Source organism: Schistocerca piceifrons, chromosome 1 (assembly GCF_021461385.2).
Source record: "Schistocerca piceifrons isolate TAMUIC-IGC-003096 chromosome 1, iqSchPice1.1, whole genome shotgun sequence".
Taxonomy (NCBI): Eukaryota; Metazoa; Arthropoda; class Insecta; order Orthoptera; family Acrididae; genus Schistocerca; species Schistocerca piceifrons.
Window position 1 is genome coordinate 104,247,145 of NC_060138.1, and position 16,661 is coordinate 104,263,805.

Genomic DNA, 16,661 nt, shown 5'->3' on the forward strand with positions numbered 1-16,661 from the left:
ATATTGGCAGTGGCCACTCATCCCGGTGGACAGCTGTTTGGTAGTCATACTGACATAAAATGCTGTGTAGTGTTTGCAGCATAATTGGTGTATGACATGGCTGCCTTTCACAGGCGGCCCATCCTTTGATGGAGTAGTGCCTGTGGCAGGACTGGAGTAGGAAGTGGCGGGCGGGTGGATTGGGCTGGTTTTGCACCTTGGTCTACAAAGGGGTATGATCCCTATGGCAAGGGGTTGAGAGTGGAAGTGGCACAGGAATGGAATAGGATGTTGTGTAGGTTGGGTGGGTAATAGAACATCATCATAGGAGGAGTGGAGGAGTGGGAAGGGTCTTGGGTGGAATGTTGCTCATTTCAGTGAATGATGAGAGATAATTAAAGTCCTGATGATTGGTTAGTTGTTCCAGACCAATGTGATACTGGGTGAAAAGGGGTGCATTCCTCTGTAGCTCATTCTTGGGATTGGTGGGAGGTTTGGGGGGAAGGGGGGTATATGATGTGGGAAATCTGTTTGTGACTTTGCTACAACTCTCATACTAAGGCTTTAGACATAATATACTGCACATATTGAGAATGGGTGTGCAACTGAAACTAGTCACATAATAAAGCGTATTTTCTGAGGCTGCAAAAGTCGAGAAATTGCTCACAACTGTTACATTCCTTATAAAACGGAAAAATCTTTCTGTAAGTATGAAACATTCATCTTGAGACACCTGATTAGAAGAGATCAAGTTCTGGGCTTGTGCTAAATGGGTTATATGGAGGATGACAACAAGTTGTAACTTAACACCAGTGATATATCATCAGTTACTGTAACAGATACACAGCTACTTATGACTTAGGCTCATTTCAATCCACTACAGACTACTGTATTTGATTATAGCCTAGGATAGCACAGTCTAATCCAAATGCACAGTTTAAATTTAGACATAAGAAAACTAATACTGCAATGCAAATCTAATTGCTTCACTAACTTCCCACTAACAACTAACAATGTAAGAAGGAGAAAAGAAGACAGGCCACATTTAAACATCCACCTAAGGCCCTTAGACAGGGAACTACAGTTTACACAGACAAAAATGATTTACGAAAGCAATTCATGGAACCATTCAAAAACAAGCTGAGGAAGAGATATCAGAATTTTCCTGATCATCTTTAATACGAATCCAGTGTCTTCACCACTCTGACCCTACTTGGTAACAGTATAGGTGCAGCAGTAAATATGATCAGTTTTACAGTAAAATTGTTTAAATTGGCTGCAGAATGGTGATTGGAACAGAATTACTTTTTTACTGTGTGAATACACATCACGTCCACCACAACAGAAAATAAATGGAACACTACTATCAAAACAGAGTCCCCAGGCTGCTGCAATAAACAATGACATTTAAGAAAGACTCATTCTGTTTCTGAAAAATGATAAAATTTATGGAATGAAATCCATTCCAATTAACATAATTTAATCACACTAAAGGGCAGTCAGTGGCGCCAAACAAACGCACTTTGTCCTCGTAGGAGTTGGTTGTTAGTGGTACGAAGAACCTGTTTGTCAGAAACTGTGCCTTCTGCTAGTAAAAAGATGAATCTTTAATGTCTCAGGACATACATGTAAAGTTTAGCAATAATCTACACAATCATCATCATTAGGTGGCCTGTAAAACTAAAACAAACAGTGCATGATTTGGACTTGAAACTGTTGTTATAAACTAACAGCCATTAAAATTGCAACTCCAGGATGTATAGTAAATAACAAAATTTTACTTGTGCAGACACAGTAGGAAGAATAAATGATTCTATCTACAGGAGATCCCACTGTAAAATCTGGTACATAATGGCTCTAGCCTGACTGGGCATCAAGACAAATTGAGTTTGACTAACAGATTTAAAATATTAACTGTACCTAGTTTGTACATATATGAGACAATACATCTTCTAATGGTAAATTGTACAGCACCTCTAAACAGAGACTTTCATGACCACAATACAAGAACCAGAGAAAATTTGCACATCTGTGGCAAAAGACTGAAAATGACAGAAAGGGATCCTACAATTGCAGGAAGTTTATTTTATAACAATCATCTAGCATCAAGAGCATAAAGGAACTGAGCACCTTCAAAAGAAAACTGAAGGAATTCCTCATGTCTGGATGCTGGTATAAGGTGAAACAGTACGTGTTGACAAATCCATAGGTCAAATGTAAGTTGGAATGTCAAATTTTCCTGAAAGAAGGAAAAGGAAAAAAAAGTGTAGTGCCAAAAATACAGGAGAAAACATGCAGACTAAGCTGTAGTGTTGCAATAATTCATAAATGTCCTAATATTTCTATACAGTGAGTATAACATAGATGAATTAAAAAAAATTGTCTTCAGTCCTTCTAAATGTATTATTTATTATTATTAGCAGTTTGACAAAAAAAAAAAACAACAATTAGACTGTAGACTTTCCCTATGTGTCCCTAGACTGTTGCATAAAACAACACAGGCTATCATACATCACTAACTAAAAATATTATCTGTAAACATTACTACAGAATTATTTCATGTGTCAAATGACAAATTTCCAAGAAATTTGTTTATTTCTGTATAAATTTGCAACATAACATGTCTAAAATCATTGTAAAACTGACAAAGGGACAAAAAATAAACTATAAATATATGAGCATATCACTCCATGCTGCTCCACCTATACAATTCATAAATCATAGAAGCTGATGAATGGAGTCATACCATCCTCTTGGTAGCTTATAACCAGATGTTTTCTCATACCATCCTCTTGGTAGCTTATAACCAGATGTTTTCAGTGGGTGAGACTGAGAACTTGCTGCTCAGGACAAAAGCAATATCACAGAATGATAAACCACAGTTTTGATACACCATGATGCTGCATCTGTTGGATTCTGACACATGTTGGGGTACATTTCTCCTTCTTATATTTCTACCTTCTTTGTACAGTTACATTGAAAAGCTACTCATTTGCATATCCAAGCTTGTAGAGCTCTTTATGCCAATTTGGCATTTGCTGCATGCCATGTTCATGATGTTGTAGCTTTAGTGGACAGCAGTTTACTCTATTCCTCTCATTCCTTACACAAATTCTTAAATGTAACTTAGTTTTTCACTTAAATCTATTACACACATTTACTGTGTAATAAAATAATAATGGAGACAAGTGCACTGGATGGGAAACTGTATTTCAAAACTTCACAAGATTACTAGGTACAAGACTAAATGCAAGATCTTTACAATATGTTTAATTTAATGTTGTTTGATCCATGAAATTTAGTCTCTGTCCCTTTGTAATACATTGTCAATACTGACTCAACCCATGGTAACAAAATCTAGTGACTTTAATGTCCTGTAAAACCAAAATCATCACCTAAAAAGTTGTGATTATTATTGCCTGACCATTACCATGTTAAATGCCTACCACAGTGATTGCTACCATAGTGGTTCATAATCACATTGGGCCCCACACTATTCCTATCAGCTTCATTATAATTTTCTACTTGTTTCAACAGACTGATGCCTTTTTCATAAATTAATTATGTTAACAATAAAATTCAGTTTATTGTGCAAGCTTCAATATATGTCTTTTCATGCAATATTTCGAAACATGAAGTGGCAAAAAGGCAACATTGTAGTCTATACAGATCTATTTTGTTTACCAGTGTATATTTTTTCATTTCTGTTTTCATCACACAACACTTTTCTAATAGTCAGTCTTTTTGGCATGGATTAAAATATGTATACAAGTTCTATTTTAAATACAATCAAGAGTATCAACATAATATACAAATTTTAGTGAATAGGTACCCTGAGAGAGGAATCTCATAGGATTTTCATTAGTGCAGTTTTACATCAACAACTAAAGCTGAATCTCCAGGTAAGTAGAGTCATCAATGTATGGCAGCAGTGACATAACAATTGTTCAAGAGTGTAGCAATAAATGAAACAATGAATGAACAGGATCTTTCTTCTGTAACACTGTTGGCACAACAATGTAACACTTTACATGTAACTTCTCTAACTCATGGCATCTGTCGAACAACTTGTTTTGGACATGGCAGTGGAAGGGGTAACAAAAAAGCTACACTCACACAGACATCTTATGAGGACAGCTTAAATTCTGAAAAAATGATCAGTGATGGTGGCTTAAGTCTTCCAGTAGAAGGAGTCACCATGTTCTGCCAATGGTCTTCTCAAAGAGGGTGGAGGAGTTGAAATGTTACAATAAATCATTTTGGTGTCAGATGGAATATTATGATCTCTGTAGGAAAACAGTAGATATGTTAAAACTGATCTTGTTTTGTCATATTCTGTTAGCTTTATTTTTTTAGCATTAAATAGAGCTTGGGCAATTGGGAGTATGCTCATTTATTATTTAATAATAATCATGCAAGTGAAGAAATCAGTGTACAAAATTGTTATTGTCCTGTGGTACCTTTTACTGTACAGAAGGCAAAGGACTTTACCAGTTCTTTGAGCCTGTAAATGGAGGTAAGTGGAAATGGATTAATGCATGGCTGGCTTTGACTGTGTCAAAATGGATGATTGTGTGGTATGTAAAAGTTAAGAGAGTAATTCTCATCCTTTCCAAGAATTTGTAATCTTTAACTTTCTGATTTCATGGTCAAAACATAAAAGAAATAATAGTTTTCTCAAGGTCAGCTAATCAGAGAAGACCTCTGCCTACTGTACAACAATCTAAACCAGACTGGTATTGGTTTGGTTTATATACATTGATGAAATCTTTGCCATATGGAGACATGGTGAGGTGGACCTGCTAAAATTCCTGGAATCTCTGAATAATTCTCCCAATTAAATTTCACATAGTCCTATTCCAAATCCCATGTGACTTTCCTTGATGTTGATCTCATCCTCCCCAAAGGTCAACTACACATTTCTGTTTACATTAAACCTACCACATAGGCTGTCTGCTGCTGAACAATTCCTCTTTTCACATTAAACCTACTACATAGTATGTCTGCTGCTGAACAATTCCTCAGCCCATGACATTCTTCCTGATCACCTTAATCAACTTTACAGTCACCAACAACAGCTTCACCTTTGAGGGGCAGTCATACAGACAGATCAGGGGTACAGCCATGGGAACCAGGATGGCTCCTTCCTATGGCGTCCTTTCCATGGGTTGCTTGGAGAGTGCTTTCTGGGGATCCACAAGCCTTCAGCCCCTGGTTTGGTTTATATACATTGATGACATCCTTGCCACATGGCATCATGGTGAAGCAGACCTGTTAAAATTCCTGGAATCTCTAAATATATTCTCCCACTTAAATTTCTCATGGTCCTATTCTGAAACCCATGCTATTTTTCTTGACATTGATCTCATCCCCTGTGGATATCAGCTACACACTCCTGTTCACAGTAAACCAATTAACAAACAACAGTACTTACTTGGCAAAGCCATGTCTCTGCAACATCCTTCCTTCCAGGAGTGCTAGTTCTGCAAGTTTTGCAGGAGAGCTTCTGTGAAGTTTGGAAAGTAAGAGACAAAGTACTGGTGGAAGTAAAGCTATGATGATGGTTTGTGAGTTGTGCTTGGGTAGCTTAGTTGGTAGAGCACTTGCCTGTGAAAGGCAAAGGTCCCAAGTTCAAGTCTCGGTCCGCCACACAATTTTAATCTGCCAGGAAGTTTCATATCAGTGTACACTCCACTGCAGAGTGAAAATCTTATTCTGGGAACAATACTTACATTATGACAGATGCCATCCTTCCATGTCAAACATTAACTCTCATACAGCCCTGGCATTTGAGGCAAATGTATTTGTTCAGGTGCAGATTCTTTACAATAATAGACCAACATTCTCACCTCAGCCTTCTGATACCTGAAAAAAAAAATTGGGGTCCATTCTGTCCGAAATTATTCCTGCCACACAAGGAGTAGTGTTTCATCCCCCCTCAATCTCCGCCATATCCACGTCAGACCCTAAGCTCCTTTTCACCCTTCTCCCTATGGCTCCTACTCCTGTGACAATCCCAACTGCAAGAGTTGCCCTTTGCAATTTCCTACCACCTCCTATACCAGCCCTGTAACTGGCATAGCATATACTATCAGAGGGAGAGCCACCTGTGAAATGAAATATGTCATATACCAGCTGTCACGTGAACACTGTTCAAACTTGTACATCAGCATGACCACCACCAAGTTATCAGTTAGAATGAATGGGCACAGGCAGAGGATTATATTGGCAACACACAATATCCTGTTGCAGAGCATACTCTATGACAGTCACGACCTTGGTGCGCGTCTCACCCCATGTGCCATCTCGATTCTCCCCCCGGACACCAGTTTCTCAGAACTCCACAGGTGAGAACTGGTGCTACACAACGTCCTTCATTTTTGCCACCTATCTTACCTTAGTTTACATTAATTTCTTGGGTCTTGGAATTTCTTCACAGTAACTATTCCTTTCTTCACTCTTTTTTAGTTTTCTTCGTCTTTCATTTTTTGGCCTGTCTCTTTCTTTGTCATCTCCTTCCTACCTCTATCACACACAATGCACTTAGCTCTTCTCTCTTATTAACTTGTGCATGACATTTTATCAGTAATCTCTATCTTGCATATTACCCTACCTTCCACCTTTAAACTCTCAGGTTTTCAATTCTCATCTGCAGTCCTCAACAATCAGTCTTTTCTTCTCATCCTGCCCAGTAAGCCTCCACTGACACAGGATTATGGGTGACTTTACTGAAGTCTACCCCTTTTTCTAAACCTCACCGGTAGTTTTCCTTCACCCCTCTTCTTTCCCTTTCAACCATTCTGTCAAAAGAAGGAGCCGTCATCACCAATAGCCAGCAAACTGTAATACCTTTTATATGTGTATTGTTTTGTTACCACTTGGTGTGTAGATTTTTTTATCAATCTAGTTACTTATATTTCCTTAAATGCCCTGACAGACAGGGTGAGCAGCAATCTGTGGCTGTTTGCTTATGATGCTATGGTGTACAGGAAGCTATCACCATTTAGTGACTGTAGGAAGATACAAGATGACTTAGAACAAATTTCTAGTTGGTGTGATGAATAGCAGCTAGCTCTAAATGCAGAAAAATGTACATTAATGCAGAAGAGTAGGGAAAACAATCCCATGATGTTTGAATACATAAATAATGGTGTGCTGTTTAACACAGTCACATAGTTTAAACATCAGAGCACAATGGTGCAAAGCAATATGAAATGGAAGGAGTATGTAAATATTGTAGTAGGGAAGATGAATGGTTGACTTTGGGTTATTGCAAGAATTTTAGGAACATGTGGTTCTGGAAAGGAGATCCATTCTTCAGTACTGCTTGAATGTTTCAGATCCCCACCAGCTCAGACAAAAGAAGACACTGATACATTCAAGCAATTCAAAGGTAGCCAGCTAGATTTGTTAATGATAGGCTTTATCAACATGTGAGTATTACAGAGATGTTTTGGGAGCTCAAATGGGAACCTGTGGAGGGAAGGTGACATTCTTTTCAATGAACACTATTAAGAAAATTTATAGAACTGACATTTGAAGCTGGCTGCAGGATGATTCTAATGCTGCCATCTTACATTTTGCATCAGGACAACAAAGATAAAGGAAGATAAATTAGGGCTTATATGGAGGCATATAGATAGTCATTTTTCTGATGTTCTGTTTTCAAATAGAACAGGAAAGTAATGACTAGTAGTGATACAAAGTACCCTCTGCCATGCATCATATGGTGACTTGTGGAGTATGTATGTAGATGCAGATATAGGTGTAGATGCAGATGTTGATTAGGTATATTTGAAAAAGGCCCAGAGATATGGGAAAATTCCAATTGAATTCCGCTATGGTCACACAGAGATTCTGAAATCGAATAGTGAATTGTAAGGCATACTCAGGAACATATATAGATATACGTCACAATTTAGTAATGAGCAAGAATAGACAGAAAGTTAAGATAATCATTCAGATGAATCAGCATGGAAAGAAGTGAGATACTGAAGTGCTGACATATGATTATGGGTGTTTGAAGTTCTCCAAGCTTGTAGACACTGTAATAATGAATACCACAAAGGCAGTTCAACTCAAGAGGAATTTATGTCATCCAATCACAGAAACTGGAGAGGTAAATATAAACACAAAGAAGGTAGCTGCTGTGGCTACCTGCTTGAATTCTTGGCAGGAAGTAAGAAGTAGCATGTGCCATCATGCCTGATGTGAGTCCAACACTATAAACTATGTTTCTGTTCAGAAAACTGACCAGAAATATATCACAAAAAATAATACTCAATCTTCTTGACAAAGTCAAACTGTTTAATTAATATTTCTGGTTCATAATCTCAGCTTTTCAGAAAAATGCATAATTGATTTAAATGTCTAAATAAAAAATACTTTTCATGATTTATTGAGGCTTTTTGCTCCACATATTGCGACATGATGTGCTAAAATCATGCAACACTAGAATATTGCAGACTTTACAAACCAGTTTCTGCCTTCTAACATATCAATTAGCAATTCCTTCTTCTTGGTTACTGTGACAAACCTGTTATACTTGGTCCAAAGAAAATATAACTTTTACTTTTTACTCACTTAATACAGGACACTAATAATAATTCAATTTTATGTTCAACATTAAAGAGATGTAGGAAACTTTAATGCAATATTTCTGCCTCTTTAAAATGAGCAAATTCTATCAAAATATAATTTAGCACTCCTGTTCTCAAAAGTTCAAGGAACTTGGTTTTGGCAGTTGTTGATATTCAAAAACCAAAATTACACTTTAATGTTGTCTTTTCTCTGAAGTGGGCATTTTAGTATTTATGTATAGTTCCATTGTTATTAAAATTTAAATATGATGTCAGGATCAGTGTCTGTGAGATTTATTCATATTTTAGAATTTCGATTTGAGAGACAATTTAGGCATTCAATACATGCATTTTACCCATCTAAACACTTTGGACATGATTTAAAGTATATCATGTGTAGACTATCCTCTAAGTTTTACAGTAAGCTATAAGGCACCAAAAGATAATGACTTTTTACTTTTGAAGCTCAATGTCTTATCAGATTACGTAACAATTTGAATTCTTGAATAGAATGGTTGACTTTTTGGATTGTCAAGCAAGATGTGGTCATTTCTTAAGTAAATCAAGTACCTCCCACACTTAAATCATTTCTCAATAATATTTATGGAATATCCCATTGGCTCTTGGAGGAACATAGAATACTGATAACTTGAATACAACATATTAATGTTCTGTGTACTGTGGAACATTAATAAGTTGTATTCAAGTTGAAACTTCCTGGCAGATTAAAACTGTGTGCCCGACCGAGACTTGAACTCGGGACCTTTGCAAAGGTCCCGAGTTCGAGTCTCGGTCGGGCACACAGTTTTAATCTGCCAGGAAGTTTCATATCAGTGCACACTCCACTGCAGAGTGAAAATCTCATTCTGGAAACATCCCCAGGCTGTGGCTAAGCCATGTCTCCGCAATATCCTTTCTTTCAGGAGTGCTAGTTCTGCAAGTTTCGCAGGAGAGCTTCTGTAAAGTTTGGAAGGTAGGAGACGAGGTACTGGCAGAAGTAAAGCTGTGAATACCGGGCGTGAGTCGTGCTTCGGTAGCTCAGTTGGTAGAGCACTTGCTCGCGAAAGGCAAAGGTCCCGAGTTCGAGTCTCGGTCGGGCACACAGTTTTAATCTGCCAGGAAGTTTCATATCAGCGCACACTCCGCTGCAGATTGAAAATCTCATTCTGTATTCAAGTTATTAATATGTTTCTCAATATGTTATCTTTAGATACGTAGACATCACAAACTTGGTTGTAGTTACTGATCATCAGAAACCTATTATTTTCTTTATTAATATGTGAGAATAAAAACTGAACTTTATAAAATTATATATGAGGTGTGTCAGAAAAGTAATGAGATTGACAAGAATGCTGTGTTATTCTACTTGTGACAGCCAGTGTGTTCATCCCTTCCAGATGCTCAGTCTGAGTTTCAGCTCTGTACAGCCAACACATAATTTTTGAGAGTGCCATCACTGAATCTGTGTTCTTGTTGTGTGATACGAAAATGAAACAGTGGAATTTAGAGCACTGTTATGCCATCAAGTTTTGTGTGAACTTGCAGAATCCAAGAGTGTGACTTTTGAAAAGAGAAATATGTATAAGTTTTTCACTGGCACAAATCACTTTTGGAAGGCTGAGAAAAAATTGAAGATCAACCTCACTCAGAGAGATCTCCAGCTTCAAAAACCGAGAAAAATGTTCAACATGTGCATGCTGTTCATGAGATCAGCCCAACATTAAACTGAAACACTTTCACTATACGTCAGCTTTGACCACAGTTCTGCACATGCAAATGATTTGTGCCAAAATTGTGCCAAAAAATCTTACAACTGAGCAGTACTACAATCAAAGAAATGTATGCATTTATCTTTCTGAGAGGATCGTCAAAGACCATGAATGGTTCAGTTGTGGTATCACAGGTAATGAATCCTGGATTTTTTAGTACAATCCTGAGAGAAAGTGGTAAACTGATATGTGCCATGCTCAGACATCTCCTTGACCTAAAAAAGCTCAAATGAACAAATCAAAGATCAAAACAATGCTGATTTGCTTTTTTACAGTAAGGGTATCATGCATAAGGAACTCATTCTTCCAGGAAAAACTGTCAACCAAGTGTTTTACAAAGATGTAGTTGAAAGGTTCAGGAAAAGAAGGAATCTAGTGAGGCCAGACATTGCAGACAAGTGGATGATGCATCATAACAATGCTTCATAACACAAGATGACTTTGTAATGGATCTGGGAGATGTGTTATTTTCTACCGGATTTGTCGATACCAAATCTAATCAGGGAGGTTGTAAATGTTTTCTTACATTTTTGTCAGAATATTTTTTTTGTGAATTGTAATTTGCCTTATTTTATGCTAATTTGCTTATATGTTTGAGAGTGACAGCATATTGATTAATATTAGTAGATGTGATGAAGAATATCAAAGAGACTGGTTACAAGTGGAAGCTTGTGTGTTGTGTGAAATGTCTTTGACGCTGGAGTCATCTTTGACCATAGTCAGTCGGCAGTGAACTCTCAGTGTGTGTGACGGTGGAACAATGTGCAGGTCGCTGTTATAATAATATGCAAGTGAACAGGAAAAATGAATTATGTTACCACTTTTTTATATAAACATTAAGAAGGAACCACATTTGAAGAAATGGTATTTGAAGCACCAAAAATGAGGTAAATGCATTGAACCAGGTCATTTCTGCAGCCGATGAAACAGCATTGTGGAATCATACTTTCACTAGACGACTGAAGCCAACACAGAAAAGTCAAATATCATCTTATAAACATTTCACAGAAAAGTGAGTACTGTCACGAAATATGCTAAATTCAAGTATATAAAAATAGTGAGCATATTTCAACTTCCATAATAGAATTTTTGACCTCAAATGGTATTCTTGTTGTTTCACAGCCCCCTATTCATCTAATCTGATTGTGAGTCCTTGTGACTGTGCTGAAACTGAAAAATGTCTTACAAGAATGTCATTTTTGGTCTCTGGAGAACATTCAGAAGAATGCAACTGATATGTTAAAAACCCTGCCAGTTGAAGCCTTTCAGTGCTGCTCCCAAGACCGGGAACAATCGTTCCACCAGTGTATAGCTACCAAAGGGAACTACATTGAAGGGGACAATTCTGTAGTTTGAAAAAAAAAATAAAAACTTTGGTAGATAAAAATCAGTCTCATTACATTTCTTACTGACCTCATAAGTTAAATATCTAAGCTAGTGTTCCAATGTGTACTGCTTCATCTACCAAATTTAAGTGCGTGAACTTCTATTGTTGTATGACAAACAGTATTGTAATATCAAATACACTAACTAATTCAGTATTATAGTATGCTACACACTGTCTAAAACATTATACTATGAAGAAACCTTGGGTAACAGTAGAAATTCTTGGTGAAAGAAGGAAGTACAAAACTTTCCAGGGAAAGACGGGAATACAGCAATATTATTCATTTATGAATGAAATACTTAGGAGGTGCAGGGCAGCAAAGGTGAAATTGTTGCAGGAATAATGTGATTAAACCAAAAAAGATATGGTTGCAAGGGTGTAGAAAAGTCAAAATAACTTTCAGTGAAATTAAAAACAAAAGCCTTAACATTAAGAGCGTGACATGAATTTCACTGTTAAATGAAGATGAAAGTGAGAATATATGGAAAGAATACACCGAAGGTCTATAAGATGGTGATGAACTGTCAGATGTGTTATAGAAGAAGAATGTAGGTCCATATGGAAGCCATAGGAGATCCAGTACTAGAACAGAGCTTAACAGAGCTCTGGAGGATTTGTGGTCAACTAAGGCAAAAGAGATAGATAACATACCTTCAAAATTTCTGAAATTATTGGGTGAAATGGTAACCAAATGGCTATTTAAGTTGGTGTGTGGAATTTAAGAGTCCAGAGGCATACCATCAGACAATTCTATTCACACAGTTCTAATGACCAGTGCAGATAAATGTAAGAACTGTCATTCAATCTGATCATGCATCCAAGTTGCTGGAAAGAATAATATACAGACAAATGGAAAAGTATATTAAGGATCTGTTATATGACAATCAGTTTTGGTTTAGGAAAGCTAAAAGGCAATAGAGAGTTAATTCTGACATTACCGGGCTTAAGAAAAACCAAGACACTTTCATAGAATTTGTCAACCTTTAAAACACCTTCAGCAACATAAAATGGTACAAGATGTTCGAAATTCTCAGGAAAATAGGTGTAAGTTATAGGGAAGGAAGGGTAACATTCAATATGTACAAGAACAAGGGGTAACAAGAAGAATGGAAAACCAAGAATAATGTGCTTGGGTTAGAAAGAGTACAAGGTATGGATTCAGTACCTCTATTTTCCAATTGGAGAAGAAATGATGTAAGTAAAAGGAAGGTTCAGCTGTATACACTAACCTACAAGAATAACATATAATACAAACAGTCTTACAGATAATATATTTTCAAGTGTAAAATCCACAGAAGTACTGTAGAAGTAACAAATACTGATTTGGGATTATTAGACCATAATGCTCTTGTCCTCAAAATTCCTTCAATGCCACTACAAGGAAAAAAGTGTACCTCATGTATAAAGGAAAATTTTCCACTGAAAATTGTGTAGAATTTAGAAATATCCTAGCTAGTGAGTCCTGGGCCGAAGTGCTGTCCCATACAAATATGAATGACGCATATAACACTTTTTCTTCAATTTTCATGGGATACTTCAAAATGTGCATTCCAAGGAAGCTGTCAAGAATCACGTCACATCACAATACAAAGCCAATTTCTTGGATCACAGTTGGCATCAAAACTTCTTGTGGAACTCTAAAGAGACTAAATTCAATATTGAAGACATCTACAGATCCACAGTTCCTAGAATATGTTAGTAATTACAGGAGGGTGTATCAAAAAGTAATTGCCGAGGCAAAATTTATAATACCAAATTAATAAGACAGTCTGATAACAAATCAAAAGCCATATGGGGTATTGTGAAGACAGGAACAGGAAAGAGACGCAAAGACCAGGATATCATTCTCAAAAACACAGAAAATGTCAATATTGAAAAAACAAGATTTGACAAATTACACCACCAGTTATTTCATAAATACAGCAACTTCATTAAGCTCAAAATTTACAAACCAAGAAAGACCTGAATTTCTGAAAGCTGCATGTAGCATGAAGATAGATCCAACAGATGAACATGAAGTGTTCAAAGTAATAAAAAGCTTGAAACTTAAAATGTCAGGGAGAGTAGATGTGGTGCCTGTTTATATCATAACAATGACAGAGCTGCACAAATCACAAGGCCCTTGGCATACATAACCATATTATCATTTAGTGAATGAGTGTTTCCAGAAAGGATGAAAATGTCAAAAGTGAAGCCATTATTCAAAAATGGCGACAAGCATAAGGTAGAAAACTATTGGCCAATATCCCTCCTTCCCCTCTTTTCTGGAGTTTAAATACTCAGTCTACATGAGTTTTGGAAGCCCCACCCCACAGTGCAAGACCATATGCTAGAAAGGGATGTATTAAACCAAAATACATCATCCTCATTGTTTGGGTATTGACATAGGGAGCTAGTCTTCTTAAAACATACAGGCTAGATGATACCCTTGCACATACATTGTCAATTTGTTGTGTCCATAGTAGTTTGCTATCTATGCATATACCTAGGAATTTACACTCACTGCAGATTTTCCCTACAATATTGCTATCTTGAGAATCAATACAAGTTTGCAAATCACCAACATTTATTTTTGTAAGTTGACCTTTAGATTATCATTTTCAAACTTTTCCTTTGCAATATCTATAAATTTTTTTACCTCTATGCCGAGATTAAGAATATCATTTCCCCAACAAAGGCCTGAAGTGTCATCTGCATACATTGTAATGAAGGTATCATTTTTTACTATCTTTGGGAAGTCATTGACGTAACATATAAAGAGGAAGGGACCTATTATCAATCCCTGAGGCACACCAAATTTAATACTCCTGTCCCTTGATGCATAACTTTTTATTGTTTCTCCACTATTGTGTGAGATAGAGGTACACTGTCTTCTGTTTTTTAAATATGATGTGATGAGGTGCAATAATTTTCCACTTATGCCACCTCTGGCCAGTTTTGACAGAAGTACCTTATGATCAACCCTATCAAAAGCCTTTGATAGGTCTAGGAAAAATCCAACTACTTGCATGCCTTCATCAATTTTGTCAAGAGCTTTCAGCATAAATTGAAGTGTTGCAGTCATGGTGCTACGACCACTTCTGAAGCAATGCTGAAAATATCCCAGGATGTTGTGCTTATTATAATGCTCTAACATATATTTCAGAATTATTTTTTCAATTAACTTGCTAAAAACAGAAGTTAAGGTGAGTGGTCTGTAATTTTCTACCAGTTGTTTATCACCTTTTTTTAGAGAGGTTTAACAATGGCTAATTTTAGTATGTCAGGAAGCACTCCTTCTTTTAAGACACTATTTATTAGATGCACCAAGGGATACGCTAGATTATTTTCGCACTGTTTAAGTAAAAATGGAGAAATTTCATCCCATCCAGCGGATTTTTTGTTTTTACATTCTCTGATGAACTGCAAAATATCCTTGATTTCAAGTTCATGGAGTTGATTAGCTTCAGAATTATCCACAGCAAGACTTCCAACAGGTGCTTTATCTGTGGTACAAAAGTCAGATTCTATGATATCTATGAAATAGTCATTAAAATGTTACTGATCCCTTGAGGATTGGTGACATCAATATTGTTATTAGATACCTGTACACTGATATTACCTTTTAGTTTTGTTTTACTGTCTCTAATTTCATTTACTATTGACCAGCAGGTCTTGGAGATACAATCTGAATTTTGTATTTTTGAGTTAATCTTTTCAGCCTTCAATCTTTTAACTTGCTTGTGGAACTGGTAATCGTTTGTATTTATCCCTGCGTTCATTGTTTTTGGTTTCTCTTTGTATCATATACATTTCTTCCATTTTTTCTTTCAGTTCTTTGGTAGTATTATCAAATTCCACGGGCCTTGCCTGTCTTGCCTTATTCTTATTAATATTTATATTTCCGATGGGAATAGTATTATTTAGATGATAAGATAATGTATCTAGAAAGGCATCCCATTTATTATTCACTCCTTTGGCTTGGAATACTAGATGCCAAGATTCATGACCAAGGCTCTCTCTCAGTTTGACAATGTTGATAACAGAGAGATTCCTTTTGTATTCATAAATTTTCATTGGTGATATACAAGGATCTCCCTTTAGAACTAATAGCTGGCCTAGATGGTTAGAGATGTGACCATTTACAACAGCAGCTGCAGCAATATTTTCACAATTAGTAATAACATGGTCTATAGAGCTTATACTAATTGGAGTGATTCTAGTGGGTATGTCTCCAAACAGATCTTTTGCCCATAAGAATAGATACAGTCTTTGAAGCGTTTGCTTTCTTGGGAATCTTGTAACGTGTTGACATTAATATCCCCTAATAATATAACATTTTTTATGCTCTTGCTTGAACATTAATTTACATGATACTGTATCAAGGGAATTAAGAAATAATTCAAAATTTCCATTTGGTGATCTATACAGTGCTAAGATAAAGTATTCAACAAACAAGAATTTTAACTTAATTGCTACAATTTCACAGTCCAAATCAGTGGAATACTCTTTTACCCAAGCGATATTTTTGTAAGATTCTACTAGGTTATCTGTTCTCAGGTAGATAGCCACTCCTCCACCTTTATGGTTAGAACGACAGTAAAAATCAGTTAATGAATAATTTTGGATTTTAAACAAGTGTATGTTATCTGCTGATTTTTGGTGTTCACTGACAACTAGTATGTGGGGTGTAATACCTGAAAGACAGTTGTCGAAAACATCAATCTTATTGCCTAATCCCTCTACATTACAATGAAGGAAAGAAATACTGCTTTTTTCAGGCACATTTTGTGCATGATCATCCCCTCTTCTGCTTTTTAGTTTCCCTTATTATTTATAATGTTGCAAATATCAGAAATCATCTTAGTGAAGATCTTGGAGCCTAACCTGTTTAAGTGAGTACCATCTTTCCCCAGACATTTGTTGTTAAAAACTTATTTGGATTGATAAATATTACTCCTAGATTAT